The sequence below is a fragment of the Microtus pennsylvanicus genome, chromosome 15, assembly GCF_037038515.1.
Source record: "Microtus pennsylvanicus isolate mMicPen1 chromosome 15, mMicPen1.hap1, whole genome shotgun sequence".
Taxonomy (NCBI): Eukaryota; Metazoa; Chordata; class Mammalia; order Rodentia; family Cricetidae; genus Microtus; species Microtus pennsylvanicus.
In genome coordinates, this window is record NC_134593.1 from 69,457,217 (window position 1) to 69,473,688 (window position 16,472).

Genomic DNA, 16,472 nt, shown 5'->3' on the forward strand with positions numbered 1-16,472 from the left:
AGGAGTTTTCGTGTTTCCCGGAGTGTTTACGATGCAACTCCCAGCTCCGGGCTGGCTGTCTCGAAGCGTGTTTGTCTGAGCTACCCCTCTGCGGGCTCCGCCAATTATGTACCACTTGGTCTCGGTGCTGTGACTGCTTTCTTCGGAGAGGGAGATCCCTCTTCCATCAGTATGGACGCACTGTTTTCAGACCCTGCCAGCGCTGTGTTGCTGTGTCAGTCATCCTATGAGGACCAGTTTCAGGCGAGGAGGACTGACGATCTGGCCAGGGATTGGCTGGCCGCTCCTGGGCGGGGCCTGTGGGAAGGAAGGGCTGCAGCTCACAGCAACAGAGTTTAGACTGTCTTTGCTTCATCATCTGAAGGTAAAATTTTCCAGCCACAGCCGGCGGCTCGCAGAGTACAATAAACAGGGACGGACGGAGAACTCTTTGCATGGACCTCCCTTCCTCATGATGCGGTGGAGAAGTCGCGGCCACTCGGTCCTGCCAGATGCTCTTGGGGTTACTGTACATGGGGAGGACAAGCAGAGCTAAACAAGGTAGGAGGACACCCCCCCCCTTTTAATGTTTAGAGTTTGCTGCAGTATGCTGCATTCCATGTGTGTGCTTAGGGAAGCCAGGGAGACCGGATTCCACTAATTCGAACGGAATACTCGCAGGAAACCCTGGAGTTTTACGTAACATTTGGATTTGAGAAGAAGAGATGGCAAAGCTGGAATCTACGCCGCCCCGTTCGGGGTGAGGCAGAAAACCGAGGGTTTTATTTATTTATTTAAAGAACAGACCCATTTTTATATTATTTTTTTAAAATTATATGAGAGATCCAGACCATTGTTTTCTTAGAGAATGTTTTTACTGCTCTAGTGAGCTGCAGAATAAAGTTTACATGGATCCTGTTCTTTGAAAACACTCTTAAAATTAAGATTTTTTTTAAAAAAAATCGTGGTAAATAATAATCGGTTGAACATTTGAAACAGAAATATGTCTGTTTCTTATAAATTGGGGGCCACCCTGGTGCTACAGGGCAACGGCTTTAATTGAGTTTCAAAAGCACATTTTAACCACCAAGCCAGAGGTAGCTTCCTGGCTAGTCTTAGACACTGTAGTTCAATGTTTACATTGCTTTTCCTGGCAGCCTCCGTCTTTGTTTCCAGCTTAAAAGTGGGACCATTATATTCAAAAGTAAAGCTGGGTTAATAATGCTTACTGCAATTATCTGATCTGTATGCATTTTTAATGAGAACACACAGCCAGCAGAATAATTTAATGAGAGCAGGCTAGCTTTTAAAGCTGGGCTCTCACTACGCCCAGCCAGATCAACTTTCTTGCCGAGAAGCAGCGGCAGCCGGGAGAAAGGTTGAAGCAGATTTATTTTTAACACACTTGGCCCAGGAGAAGGGAAGGAGCTCGCTGTGTTAAAGAATTCTTTCTGCCCTTTTCCATTTGAAATTTCTGCCAGGCATGAGGAAACCATGCTTTTTTGTTAGGCCGTGGAAGCATGTGTTTACAATAAATGTGTAACATTTTTAGAATAGTTAGCAAGCACCGAAGCGGAGGAGGAAAAAAAAAAAACTCGCCTAACCACCACCCCCGGGAATGTTCCAACGTTCTTCTAAGTCGTACTTCCCCCTTAAAAGACAAAGATTAAGTAGGAGAATATCTCTGAGGGCATATGTATATTTAGGTGACAATGAGGAACAAAAAAATTAAGCACGAGACATTTTTACAATCTCTGTAAGGGGAAGTTTGTTCCTCTCCATTCTGAGGGACAGCAGTGTTCGCTGGAAGAAGGGCCATGCCACGTAGATTCTTCTAGACCCACTGCCTTTACTTTCAAGGAGAAGTGCAGGACACTGGCCCAGAACTCCTGACGTCATCCCCCAACTATTTCTGCTGTGTGTTCTTTTATTCGGCTCGTGGAGAGGAATATTTCTCTATGTCCAGGCCAGGAACATTCGCACTCCCGGTTGGCAGGACTTGAGTTATGTCTTCCCATTTAAACCCACAGCCCATCCATCCCCCTTCTGGGGCCAAAGAGGGTGGCTTCTCCGACCCGCCTGTCTGCGCAGGGTTTTTGCAGGCTTCTGGCTTGGCTAGTGAAAAGCCTTGGGGAGAATGAATTTCACTTTCTCAAATGGTGCGGCTCTGTAAGGCTACCTGTGTGGACTTTTGGGAAGTGGGGGCATTCCCAGCTCCCCTGGAGCCATCATCTAAGGCTACTGTGTGGACTTTTGGGAAGTGGGGGCATCCCCAGCTCCCCTGGAGCCATCATCTAAGGCTACTGTGTGGACTTTTGGGAAGTGGGGGCATCCCAGCTCCCCTGGAGCCACCATCTAAGGCCCGGGTTATGCCACCAAGTTCAAGGTTGCCTGGCTGGTGGTTGACAGCGGCGTCCACAGGAAAACACCATGTTCTAGGGCAGATGGCTCAAAGGAAATGAAGTATAACGGTGTGTGCTGTTAATCCAGTGTCACAGGTGGCACACTGGTGACAGCTTGGTTACACAGATCAGGGGAAAGGCTAGCGTTTCGTGAGGTGCCTTTAAAAGAAAGAATTTGGGTTAGAGGACACTGCAGTTCCCAGGAGTCGCCGCTACCAGCCGTCCTGTCCTCCCTTCCCTCCACCTTCTGTGGCCTTGAGCAAAAGCCTACCTCAGTTTCTCTCCTGTCCTAGAACGTGTAATGCTTATCACACTTTGTCTTATGCTAGAATCCTAGGAAAGTGGTCTTGTACAAACGACAGTAACAAAAGTTGTTTGTCTCTTGGTGCTGGGAGCTGGGTGAAGTACAAAGGGAAGAGTCCTCTGTACGGAGACCTGGTTGGCAATGTCTTGGGGGTGTCGACATGTGAGGCCACAAATACAAAACCCTCCGGTCTCTGTCAAGTTGGTACACATTTTCCAAAGATGTGTATGCTAAGCCAACAAACAAAATTTCCAAGCACGGTTGTTGGACTTTTCTCCATGGGTCGGGTCTGACGCTTTAGAAGAGGCTGGGCCAGCCGGCCTCTTCCCACAGACAGCATCAGAGTGCCGCCGTCGTGCCCGAAGGGGTCGGTGCTATTTTTACTTTGACTAAGTGGAGAGAACTGGGTAGAAGGGGGAAAAAGATGCTTGTGAAAGACTGGGCGTGCAGCCTCCCTGCCCAAGAGCCGGCCTTCGGTTTTGCTCGTTGTTTTAATTTGCTGTTGCCATGGTGAAAACAAATCAATATCACATGGCTCCCAGCCAGTCCCGCGCTCAGGGAGCGCCATAGAAATCCAAGAGCAGACGCTCAGGATTTCAACCAGGAGTCGGCAGGAGAGGGTTTAGACACTGAGCTTCAGCGGATTCCTCCTGTAGAAGGCGTTGGGTCAGCCTGAGATGTGTGTTCTCTCCCTTTCCTCTTGCATTCTCTTACCAGCACGGAAAAAAATGTGGGAAGAGAGGTATAGGCTGACGTGTTTACGTTTTCCAGGATAACAAGATGGTAGCAGTGCAGAAGTAGGTAGGGGACACAATGCAGGGGGTGAAGAGCTCTAGTCAGTGAAGAGGAGGCACAGGGACTGCAGTGGTTGTGGAAAACATAGTTGGATACCTCCAGCACCTCCTCAGAGAGCTATCCCTGAGAGGCCATTGGGTCCTTGAGAGCTACTACTGGCTTGTCAGACAGAGAGAGAGCGCCCATGCGCATGGGGGGAAAAGAGGAAGTAGGTGGGCAGGGGTGGGGTGGGGGTGAGAGTGTGGGTGAGAGGGCAACAGGCAGGAGCCTCCCTCAGGACAGATCTGCAGGTCAAAAGTCAATCAAGTGAGCACAAAAGAACCCCAAGGTCATGACCCCACAGAGAACAGGACAGTTTTTCCAGTCGCAGAGGCCCAGTCTGAGGCCCTAGGTAAGGAGAGCAGGGAGGAGGCAGGGAGGAGGCTTCCGAAAGCAAATCAAGGTTCTGGAACCCAAGCTTCCTTTCTGGAAGAGCCCCTCAGACAGCCAGGTACATGGGCCCCCTGCTTTGTGGAGCTGGGAACTTGGTTGAAGTAGAAGTTTTTATCTGGGCTCTGTCAGTCAGTGACAGTATACTGTTGTTGATGTTGTCACTTCTTCCAGCATTTCAGTCAGACCAGTTTTTGTTTTCCTTCTTGAAAATGTGTGTAAAGTGTCCCTTGCAGCCTTAGTCTCAGTGGGGAGCCAAAGGTGATTGCTTCAGGCCTGGGCCTCCAAGGGCTTCGTCATCGCTAGGCCCCGCCTCCACTAGGCGCTGAGTGAAAACAGGTATGTTTGGTAAGGCCCTGCGTTCTTGGCTGAGCCCAGGCCCCAGGCTGGTGGACGGTTTTCAGCTGGCCTTCTCTTACTCTCCCCCTCAATATGACAGAACGTCTTGGACCCAACAGTGTACTTCAGTGTTTTGAGAAAGAATGCATTGTCTGAGGCCTTGTGGGTCAGCTATTCCATCTGTCCGTCAACAAGCGTTTGTTGAACACTCTTCGGGCAGCTCTTGCGTTTGGTTAGAACACAGGTTACCTAGTGCCTGCACTAGTGTCTCAGTACAAACACGCCTGTCATAAAACCCACATTTCAAAGGCTTTGAAACATCATTGTTGGCTAATACTAAGTTAGCATTGTTAATCGTCAGATACTGATTTTACTCTAGAAACGATGTTTAGAGGCGGAGCAACACAGGTTTTAGGAAGGTCATTAAGTTTTAGATATCATCTGCTTCTCCTTCACCCCTGCTGTATTTCTGACCGTCAGTGATATATGGCTAACCTAAAGAGAGACGAGAGACGGGCCGTGGTGTCAGGGTGCTTGGCATATCCAAAATACATGGCTGTTGAGAGCTCTCGGAGTCTCGGCAACCAGAGCTTCAGCCTGCAGTGGCAAGGGACCACGGGCACTTGGCTGATAAAGCCTTAAATGCCAGCCAGAACAAAAGGAAATCTTAGACCCTCTCCCACTTCTGAGCTGCTGCCTGCCCCCGACAGCCCATGATGCAATTATGAGGAAACCTGATGCTGCCCCGGGGGATTATACGTCCCCACATTCTTTCATAAATGCAGGGGTTTTGTTTTGCTTTAGTTGATTTCCCCCTCTTTAAGTTGTTTTGATGGTGGTGGTTTGGGGGATTTTGCCCCTGAATATCCTTTCTTTGGACAAAGACAAACTGTGTGAGGATGTAGTTAGCATAGAACTGAGAGAAAAGGTTTAAAATTCAGCCTCTCTTTTGAACGTTTTTCCCTCCCCTAAATCAGCCCAGTGTCTCCAGTGATGAAGGAGCTGGGCCCAGGTTAAGGGCATCCGTGGCAAGCTGGCTGTTGGGTGGAAGTCACCTTAGTGGAAAGAGAAAAGACACTGGGAGATGCCCTGTGACATCGTGAGCTTCTTTCCTGAGCTATCTGCCATGCACAATGCTGGAGAAGAAGACCCTGACGAACAAGATAAGAGCAAACCACAGCTCTGAAGAACAGCAGATGTGGGGCTCCTTGCACTTGACAAGGGCTCTGGCTGGCATTAGTTATCTCTATTAATAGCCCAAATGGGGGGCGGGTTAAAGTAGGAGCCTAGGTTAAGGCTGTCTGGGTGGAACTCCAAGAGATGAGTTATTACTAGATTTAAACACTTCGATTTGTCTGGGTTGGTAGAGTGCTCGCCTGGCATCCTTGAAGCCTGGGGTCAGGTCTCACCTAGTCCCACAGAAAATCAGGCAGAGTGGGGTCTATATGTAATCCTAGCACTCAAGAGCTATAGGCAGGAGGATCGGATGTTCAGAGACGTGCATTGTTACATAGGGAGTTCTAGGCCAGCCTCAGTGTGTGTGTGTGTGCGCGTGCGTGCGTGTGCGTGTGTGCGTGAGAGCTTGCATGTGTACGTGCGTGTGTGTGAGTGCTTGCGTGTGTGTGCATGTGTGTGTGTGTGCGTGCGTGTGCGTGTGAGCTTGCATGTGTACGGGCGTGTGTGTGTGTGTGTGTGTGAGTGCTTGCGTGTGTGTGTGTGTGAGTGAGTGCTTGCGTGTGTGTGTGTGTGTACGTGTGTGTGTGTGTGTGTACTCTTTCATACTCTCTCCCACTCCCTGAGGTTGATTGACTCGGGTTTTGTAAGCACAAGAAGAATTTTTAAGGGGAGAGGCAGGGAGGGGAGCAGAGAAAAATGTAGAGCTCAATAAAAATCAATTTAAAAAAAAAGAGAACTCTTAAATGTCCCCAGTACTAGATGGGAGGACATTAGATTCATGTCCCCACCTGGTACTTTCTTAAAGCCGTATTAAACCTAGACAGCATAAAGGTAAGGTCCTGGAGAGGTAGCTTTAAGATACAGCCAAGGCTGACCCATACCCAGTCCCACAGCAGTGAGATGCTTCTGGAACGCATGATCCACGAATAGTTGTAAATGTCCTGCAGGCCAAGGACTAACCAAAGTCCACCATGACAGCAACCTTCCAGCCTTCTGTACCTCTGAGATCTTCTCACCCCGTCTCTTAAAGTGGTAGAAAGATGAGGACATTCGGTACAAGCAAGATGCCTTACACATGTCTTCTGCAATGGGAGCGTCAGAAGATTGCCAGGGCCCCACCTGATCACCAGTGCTCCCAGTTTGCTGGCAGAAGAAAGAACTCCGAAGACTGGGTGACAGCCACACATGGCAATGCCTGGTCTGCCTATGACTTAAACTAAGGCCTCGGAGACTCCCAAGTCCTATGGGTAACCAGAGCTGTAGACTTTCAGCTGAATACGTAACAGACAGATGGAAGTAAGTAACTTAGAGCTGAAGTCTTGAGGTCGAACGAGAAGTTGTTTTAGGAATTTCAGATGTACTTAGTCTCCACTCTGGTGATTTCTGTGTGTAGTAGTTACGGCGACATCTTATGGGTGTATGCTACTTCAGATTTCATGTTTACTATTTCCTCCAGTGAGTACAGCTCCCACTTCCTGTTTAACAAGTGAAATGAAAACTGGGTTTGAGTGGGGGTGAATAATATACTACAAGTTTTAGTAGCCCCAAAGTGGAAAAGTTAGTCCTTCCACCAATGGAAATTTATGCCTAAGAATGAGCCAAGTGAATCACATTGTGCTCTAACTTGAAGCTTTCATATAACGTATGTTACACAGTCGAGCAGAGCCCAACCCTAACAATTTGGAGAGGACAGTAATGTTTTTAATTAAGAGATTGAATTATCTTTTTAAAAAATCTATAAATTTCTGGCATCCTAAGTGGAAGCTTCAATTAATCAAACTAAAAGTACCGGGGAAGTGCACATGATAAGGTGATTTAGCGCTTACTGTTTTAACGTCCTGAGAATTTGGAAAAGAAGAGCTGTGTCTGGGTCGGAAGGTAGACAGGGCTTCATGGAGGAAGGATCCCTTCCTTGGCTCTAAATGCCAGCATTTTTGTCTACATCAGCCTTTCTAATGTGGAAAGTCTATACCCCAGGCCAAGGATAAGATTCTTTATTAGTGAGGGGCGAGTACAGCTTATATATTATTTAGTGTATTACTTTAAACTGTCAGTTTTCATGTGTAGTTGGTGATGTATAGGTCATATTGGCATTGTTATTGAGGAGCTACTATTATGATGGTTGTTTCTGACCTAAAGACATATTTTATAATAGGAGTGTGTCATCAAAAAAGCAGGGGGAGTTCAGGGCCCAAAAACTCAGGGAGGAGGAACAGTGGTGAGGGTCAGAGACCATGAGCAGATTGACTTTGTAGAATAAGGAGTCTGTGTTTTGGGGTGGTGAGCAATCCAGCTGCACGGGGCAGTTGGAATCAGTAGGGTCGGGCTGAAAAGCCACACAGCAGAGTTGAATGTTTTTAGCCTACGATACGCATATGATACTACCTAAAGATTCTATTGGGATTTGAAAATAGGGCTAGAGGTTAGACCATTGTCATGAGTGATGCCTCTGAACAAAAATTTTACAGTATTCCAGGCATAATGTAGGAAGGAGGTGGGTAAAAGTGAAGGAGAGGAAACGAAAGACATCATAACAGGACAATAAGAGAGGCTGGCCCGAGCTCAGAAGAGCCAGAGATACATTACAGCTTCTGCCCTAAAGAGATACTGATCGTGCCATACTGCAAGGTGGATGGAGAGAGATAGAGGCCAGCCAGTGGAGTGGGGTGGAGAGAGATGGTGAGCGGTGAGCTCTCCACGTGGTACTTGTCGCCAACAATGGCATCTATGGGATGTATCTGTGGAGCTGTCGTATAGATAAAGACAAAGAGGGGAGAGGATGGAGCACTGCCCAGGCCCCAGGCTACCAATTTCTAAGCCCGAGACAACTGTCTTGAAACTAAAGTTGATGTCATGGATACTTCACTCCCATGCGGAAAGAGGGACATAAAGAGAAGCAGGCAGTGGACCAATGGTGAGCCTTGAAAAAGTAGTAGGTGGCCCAGAAGAAACTAGGAGCTAACAAAGAATTGGGAAACTAAATACACACAAAAAATCAAAATAATAATAAAAAAATAAGTAAGCAAAACCCTTGCTGACCACATCCTAATCTCCATGAATCCATGGGACTCATTTGTTTACTTTTTTTGTTGCTGGGCAAAATACGGAATGGAAGCACCTGTCGGAAGGAAAGTTTATTTTGGCTCACAGTTTGAGGGTATGGTCCATCAGGGCAGCAGCAGGGCCTGAGGGAGCTGGCTGGGTTCTATCCACACTCAGGAATGGAAAAGAAAATCGGAGGATCCCCTCCAGTCCTTGGGAGGGTGGATCTTCTCATCTCACTTCACCCAATCTCAAAACTCCTTCACAGACATGCCCAGAGGTTTGTTGCCATGGTAATTCTAGATTCCAACCAGTTGACAATCAAAATTAATGATTGCAGCCTCCTACATGTATTTTACCCTCTTGAGCAAGAGTCTCTGGCAGTGATCCTCTTGGAGGCAAACATTTGTTCTCAGTCATGTTTAAAGCCACAGAACAGTGCGTGGATAAGAGAACATGTTTCTTTCATGGCTTCATCTTTCAGATGTATAGATTTTTAGAGGTAGAACATTTAAAAACAAAATTATCAAGACTTTTGTGTCTGCGTTTTAAAATACGTATTTTTAGGATATCACTATTTAGGATGGTGATTCCGAAGTGTGGTGTCACTAGACACTGGGTGTCTTGTTTTTCTGGGTCTGGCAGGTCTCTCTTGAACCTAGCTGTAAGGACTGCATAGAAACAAATTCTCAGGATGAGAAAGTGTTTGGCGTGGTTGGTACCCTTTTGCCAGATACCTCCAAGGACTGAACAGAACAGCTTTCCTGTGCCCGACGGTCACCTGGGGATCTTATTAAGAACACAGATTCCGATTCAGTAGGTCTGGTGGGTGGGGGTGGGGTGGGGCTCATCCTCTGCCTTTCTAACAAGCTCCCAGAGGATGGAGACGATGGTACCGTTCATCCCACTCCCCGGGAGCATCTGCAGCACTACGGCAGCCTGCGGAAATCTACGTGCCAGTGGTTGATGGGTCTGGGATAGCTCGCCTGAAGAGCCCATGTAGGGTAGAGGCCAGCACCCATTAGCCCAGGCAGCTTCTGCAAGACGCCGAGTCTCGCTTGGAGTTCGGATCACTCCCCAACTAGGGCTGAAAAGATGAAGGCAGGGATGACAGCACAGCAAGCATCCTTGACTATGTAAGATGTGGACATCTCCCATGCCTAAGATGTCCGTGGTCACGGTGGACACAGACTCACAGCTTGTACAAGACATTTGATCACCGCCCTCGGCAAGGCCTCCGAGTCTATGTATCTGCTTCAGAGATCTTAATTTCTTCTTCCCCAAGAAACATGTTTTAGAAATCAGCCATGAATAACCCCCACGTTTTTTTTTCTAGGTGGTGGGTGGATTTAAAGGCCAAAATGTGTCCACCTTATCAGACCTTAAACGCCCAGTAAATGAGTTTGGGGAACTGCCAGTCTTCAAGTCCCTTGAGATGTAGCACTTTTTCTCTCCCCATGCTCTCCAAAGGGTGTGGTGAGTATATAGGACCGGCTGTGCGCCTTCAGCGTGGCGAGTTATATGCCGCATTTACGCTCCAGGTCATAAATGAAGACATCCTTAGAGCACACAGGGAAAAGTCCAGGCCTGAGTAGAGATCTTATATCTTGTTATGTTCATACCTCATGTTCCTGTCAATCCACCCTCCTCTGGGTGCATCCTGGTTCTCAGTCTCCAGCAAGGCTCTCCCTCTCCTGGAGCCAGGAACGAAGCTATACCGATTTAGGGAAAGTCTTTCCAGCCGGATGGCCTGTTTGGTCCACACACAGACGGATGGGGGTGGGGCGTGCGTTTTAATTGACCAATAACCTTTTAAGAATGAAACAGAGCAAATGTGTATCGAGCTTATTGAGTGCCTACTATATAGCCAGCTTCGGTTGAGAGCTGCGTCTGCCCGCTCCTTCCATTAAAATGTTTTCCGAAGGAAGGGAGGCACGGGGAGAGAGTTATCTGCCAAACTCACAAGCTAATCAGGGGCAGAACAAAGGTGAGACACACCTTGGCAGCCTTCAGCGCCTCAGGCAAGAATGCCTCCTTTGGGATTGCAAAATGGGGGCTTGCTTAGGAAAGGGCCAAGGCACACCTACTCCCCGTGGAGCCAAACAGAACAGACAAAAGCCTTTGCTGGTATATTCTCCAGGCAGGAAGTCATTCTTCAGCCAGGGGACATTTTTCACAAAGAAACTTGGTGTAGTACCAGGTCAGGGCCAGGGAATTATCTTCATTATTAGTTGAGAATTAGCTGGCCTTTTGTTACTTTTCTGTGGTGCATGTGTTTGTGTGTGTGTGTGTGTGTGTGTGTGTGTGTGTATGTGTGTGTGTGTGAGAGAGAGAGAGAGAAAGAGAGAGAGAGAGAGAGAGAGAGAGAGAGAGAGAGAGAGAGAGAGAGAGAGAGAGAGATTGCTATTCAAATCTGAGGAGTTTTGTGCTGTTTTGACATTGCTAATTGGGAGAATTCCTAGAAACATGTCTTGTGCTCATGGGATAGAACCCAGGGTCTTTCTCACATTCGGCAAACCCTTTGGGCTCCATCCTGTTCTTTCTCTTTTAGTCTCGAGGCAGTGTCTTGCTAAAATGTCCAATCTGGTCTCGAGTTTGTCATCTTTCTGCCCCAGCCTTCCTAACAGCTAGGATCATCTGCCTTTGCCACCTGGCGAGGAACACCATTTCCCTCCTTGTGTGGTGTGTTTCCTGCCGGAAGTTCCTTCCTTCTCTAAGGATGCTCACTGCTCCTGCATAGCTGCTCTGGGATGTGGGATGTCTGTGGTCTGCTCCGCCTGTTGCTATGCTAAGTTATGGCTCCCTTTCCCTGCTCAGTCTCCTGCTCAAGTCTGCTCCTAGCATCCCTACCAAGTGGCCTCCATAGGTTCAGTCTTCCTAGGTATCTCTTCAGCTCCATGCTCGGATGGGAGACTGCATTCCTGTTTAGGAAACCCATCAGGAGCTCTGGAGTACCAGCTTCCTGGCAGCCACCACAAAGACCATCCCCTCAGGAAACCAAACAAGCCCTATCTCTCAAGTCTCCCTGTTTCTTTTCTTTAAAGTTCCCTGGTGCAGCTAAGCTGCAATTAAGAGGCAGGATCAAAGGGACCTGCTGCCTCTGGGGCAGCTGGGACCATCGGACAGCTTTGGTCTTTTTTAACTCCTTACTTCCCACGGGTGGTGCTGCAACTGCTGCCAGCCTGCTCTGGGCACTCAGGCACCAGAATGGGAGATGGCTTGGGTAGGCACCGTAGAATGGGGCTGCACTTTCCCTGCCATTGGGTGAAAATCAGAAGGAAGCTTCCAGTGGGAAAGTGAGGATCTGGTGCAGGTCATATCTATATCCAGTCGCTCCCAGAACTCTAACAAGCAGATTCTAAGGACTGCAGCCAGTATAGACCAGCAGGACCCCAGTTTCTAACAACTCCAGCCAGTGTAGACCAGCGCAATCCCAGCCAGTGTAGACCAGCACAACCCCAGTTTCTAACGACTCCAGCCAGTGTAGACCAGCGCAATCCCAGCCAGTATAGACCAGCAGGACCCCAGTTTCTAACAACTCCAGCCAGTGTAGACCAGCGCAATCCCAGCCAGTGTAGACCAGCACAACCCCAGTTTCTAATGACTCCAGCCAGTGTAGACCAGCGCAACCTCGGATGCACATAAACCACAATGTTTGCTTAGAAAATTCTTCCCTGTGCTGAAATGGAAGTCTGGCTCCCATCACGGTCAATGCTCACCCTGACTCAACACTCGGTATTCTTCATAAGCAGGCCACAGGTCTCCACAGAGGGCCAGTCCTTTGCATACTAGAGGCTGTAAGCTTCGGCTAGGGTCGTTACGGCACCGCCCTTATTCAGGATATAATACTTCCATTTATGCAGCCCGGGACACACACCACGCTGTTCTGGCAGTTTTAGCCCACGGTTGATCCCTGTGGAATAGTGAACCAGCAGAGAGGGAAAGGGTTTTGAGCAGGTCCAAACACACGAGAAAAGCAGATGGGCGTTCCACAGTACTTTAAATTCTCATCGTCTACCACAATAACAGGCTGCTGTTGCCTCTGGAAACATCTGCTAGCATGCTGGACATTGGTCTAAAACTGGTAGATGGAACCAGCAGGCAAAGACGTAGACGGTACACACGCAGCAAGAAAGATACCCACCAAGCTGCTTTTCAAAAATGGCGTGCAGATTTTAGGTCACCCCCACTTTGCAGCTTCCACTTCTCCCTCTGCTCCACCCTCACGGCCATTGTGTCTGCAGTAGAGCCCAGTCCTGAGGGTCGGCCCTCTTCCTCAGACACCCAAAGACCCACTGTCCCATCGATAGGCGTCAAGGTCACCAACGGAACTAATTAATCTTAGCTCCAGTCAGCAGCGGGCGGTGCCCACCTTCCCTCCGTCCCTGAAGCAGGAGGAACAAGGACATGATGGGTTTCTGGTTCTCTCCTTCAGCTACCTTGGGCCTGCTCAGAGGACCCAGGGTGAAGGAGGGAGGAAAGCGCCCAGCTGGCTCCCTGCTCGGGACCAGGTGTTAATGTCCAGAAAACCAGGGCATGCTGCAGGCCTCTGCGGCCTGCTTTGAGGCAGATTCCTGCCAGGAAAACCCTCAGGTTGATGTTTAACCTAAAGATCACTAAGCTGCTCTTTTACCACACACTGGGGCCCTCTTTTTCCTCCCCTGCCTTTCCCTCTCTGCTGCTCTTGCTCCCCCTCCTCGGCCTCTGTCTCCTCCCCTTCCCCCTTCCCCCTTCCCCCAACTGCCAACTGAACCCTGCCCACACTCTGCCATACTGAAATTTTACCTTTTCAATGAAAACTGCTAATTTTCTCACTGACCACTAAATAGCACCAATCCCCACCTCAGGCTAGAATGTATGTTATATAACCCAGACCCGATTAAATCATTATGAGGAAAAGTAATTGAGGGGCTGGTGGTTGTAGAAATATTGGCCCGGGAGAGCTCTGTGTGCAGAGTTGGAAAATGTCACCATTCAGGACGCTGTAGAAGCCTGGCTGTTTCTCTCCTTTCCAGGAGGTATTGAAACTCCCCAGTCAGTGGTTCTGTGGCCACAGACTTGTTTACTGTTCTCAACTGCACCTCCTATTTGGATGAATTAGAAAAAAATGGCAGTGTGGCCTGCACACTTGGTCAGGAGAGTGGAGTGCAGCTATTCTGAGAGACTTAGCGCATCACAGCCTGTGAACCCGTTTGGTTCTTGCTTCCCTGGTTGTCAGAGTTGTGGACGTGAAGACCACCAGTGAGCTTCCTATTACAGTCTTGCAGAACTCAGAAAACCTTGGACTTGGGTCTGTAACATCCCACCTTCCTCACTGGTTCAAAGCAGGAGATAAAAAACCATATGTTCCATACAATAGCAGTCTCCTGGGGAACATGCAACCGTTGGCTAATTCCTGTTCACCTATGCACACACACGTGCAGGTCATGAGGGTGTAACCTGTGCTGGAAGAGGAGCCGGGAAGGCTTTGGCTGAGTCCTTTACCTCCCTCACGTTCTCCTTCTTCCCTCACATTCTCAGGACTGAAAATTAGAAGCACTTTTCTCCTACACACAAAATTACTCCCTCACACACATCCCCCCTCCTGCTTTGAAATGGCAATTGCTGCCAGAACAGGCTCCTGGAAGAACTCTCTCCTCTGCAGTGACTCCAGCTTTACCGAAAATGTAGCCAGCCAGTGGGACCAAAGGAATAGGTCACCCCTGGGGAATACCTAGGACCAGGAGAGCCCTGAGGTGCTTTCCGGGACCCTGTCCATATCTGATTTCTTAATTTGGGTGCATGCTTCATAGATAATGTTTGCTTTGTCATGTGAAAATTGACTGGGTTGGACACATAGAATTTGAGGCCACTCTGTCTTTAATAAAAAGATTAAAGATGGTAGCTGGTTTCTGTTTGCTGGCTGTGATAACACACTACACTGAGAGGGCTCCTGCAGAAGGCACATGGCTGCGTCTACTCCCCTTCTGACCTCCTCTGCTGCCCCAGCCATGTCTCTTCTTATACTCTGGGTCTTTACGGCTCTGACAGTATCAGTGATCTCATGAGAGACCAGAACTGCAAAAGGCCATGTCACTCAGCTGGACATGTGACCCCAGGCCCTGAGGACGTTAATATTTCAAGTTGAGAAAGAAATACATCTTTAATAATGATAAGGACAGCAGTAATAATAGTTATTATCATTGCCCCTTTCATTTTCTATAAAGTATCTCCCTTCTTCCATGTTTGTTTATTCAAACACATGAAAGTTTAGCTTCCAGGATTTTCTACCTGGATTCTAAGATTAGGAGAAATAAGAAAGAGTAGAGTACCTCAGATCATCGCGGTTTACCCTTTACAGTGTGGCCCTCAGTTCCTCTTGCTTCATTTAGTGGAGAGAGATCTAAAAGTAAAAAGCTAGGACCGGCAAGTGGCTTAGTAAGAGTCAGTAGGAATTCTAATTCCTTCGAGGAGTCTCAGAACATATGTAAAACACAGTTCTGCACAATGACATGTTTGTAATCCCAGCGCTGGAGAAGCAGAGACATCCCTGTCTTCTAGACATTGTGGCCTACTTGGTGAGTTCCAGGTCAATGAGAGACCCTGTGTCCATAAAACAATGTGCAGTGCCTGAGTTTGGCCTCCAGTGTTCATACTCGTGTGATTCTTCACACACAGCAACGTATATACACATAAACATATATGCACACACACACACACACACAATAAATAAATAAAGTGGTTTAGGGCAGCAGACTCTCTAGTTCGCAGACCCTCAACACAGACTCAAGTCCTGGCTCCTGTAGGAAGCATGGCAGTGACCAAGTCACTTGCAACGCTGTTTAGTTCCTTTGCAGAAATCAGGATGATGAGGTCAAGGAAATGGTTCAGTGGGTGAAATACTCACTGTTCAACCAGCTTGAGTTCAATTTCAGGAAGGACTTAAAGTAGGTGCGGCATACACAGGTCTGTAACCCCTGTCCTCCTGTGGCATGACGGGAGGTGGGGACAAGAGAGCCAGTCGGGCAAGCAGGGCCATGAATGACAAAGAGACCATCTCAATCGTGGTGGAAATCGATGGCGGACACCAACTGTCCTCTTACCTTTAGATGTCCCCGAGGCTCCAGGAGCTGCAATAGTGTCAGAGAGCATAAAGCAGGAGGTCATGGGCTGTTACAGAGCAACGCAGTAAGAGCTTTGCTAGGAATCATGGAGGTCGGAGAGGACCTAGAGATACCAGCAGGGACTCTGAAAATACCGGGTGACACGGATGACAAGAGCTTGTGGCAGGCTGGAGTCCTAGCTGTCCTGGGAATTGTGGGGTGCAGGGTGTGGTTAGTTTGGTATTTATCCTCAGAAGGTGGATATTTGAGATTAAAGCAGGACTTTGCTGAGGACACAAGTAACCTAGACAAGAGTCGGTGGCACAGCTCTGGAGGATACCTGTTGAAGGGGCACCCTAGGTATTCTGCATAGGTGCACACCCAAGGTGGATGGCGTTTCAAAGAGGGCAGATTGGCACAGTGTGTGGGCAGCACGACCTCTGTATGTGCTGTTGGGTCTGTGTAGCCGATTACGTTATCCACTTTGTCCTACGTTAAGGTTTTACGTAACCAAGTAAGAGTGAGAAACAATGCCGGATCTGGAAGTTTAAGAAAGATAGGAACTGGGCGTGTAACCCTGGCATGTGGGCATTAGGAAGACATGCCTGACCTTCGGGAACACTTTAGGGAGGATATTGAGTGGGACCATGAGCTCCAAGGAACCGCAAGTGTGGAATGTAAGACTGTTGTCAAGTGTGTGATGTCATGGCTATCAAAAGAGATGCAGTGGGCAGATATCTTAGTTAGGGTTTTATTGCTGTGAAGAAACACCATGACCACGGCAGCTCTTATAAAGAAAATATTCATCGTGGTGGCTCACTGACAGCCTCAGAAGGATGGGGAGCATGGCTGTGTGCAGGCGGACTTGGTGCTGGCTATATCTTAGCTTGCAGGGAATGGGAGATCACTTTACAGTTGAAGGAA

At 48.3% G+C, this 16,472-nt stretch overlaps 1 protein-coding gene across 6 annotated transcripts in view; it reads left to right on the forward strand.

The window, feature by feature from the left end:
• The first annotated feature begins 278 nt into the window (after positions 1–278).
• The window catches only part of Mbnl2 (muscleblind like splicing regulator 2), a 151,502-nt gene continuing 135,308 nt past the window's right edge, over positions 279–16,472 (forward strand). For 5 of the 6 annotated variants that reach the window (XM_075949412.1, XM_075949415.1, XM_075949414.1 and 2 more), the window contains exon 1: positions 293–540. The gene's annotated coding sequence lies outside the window, so the exon portion shown is untranslated. Of the gene's footprint in view, positions 541–16,472 lie in introns of all 6 variants that reach the window. The other variant, XM_075949416.1, reaches the window with a different exon arrangement.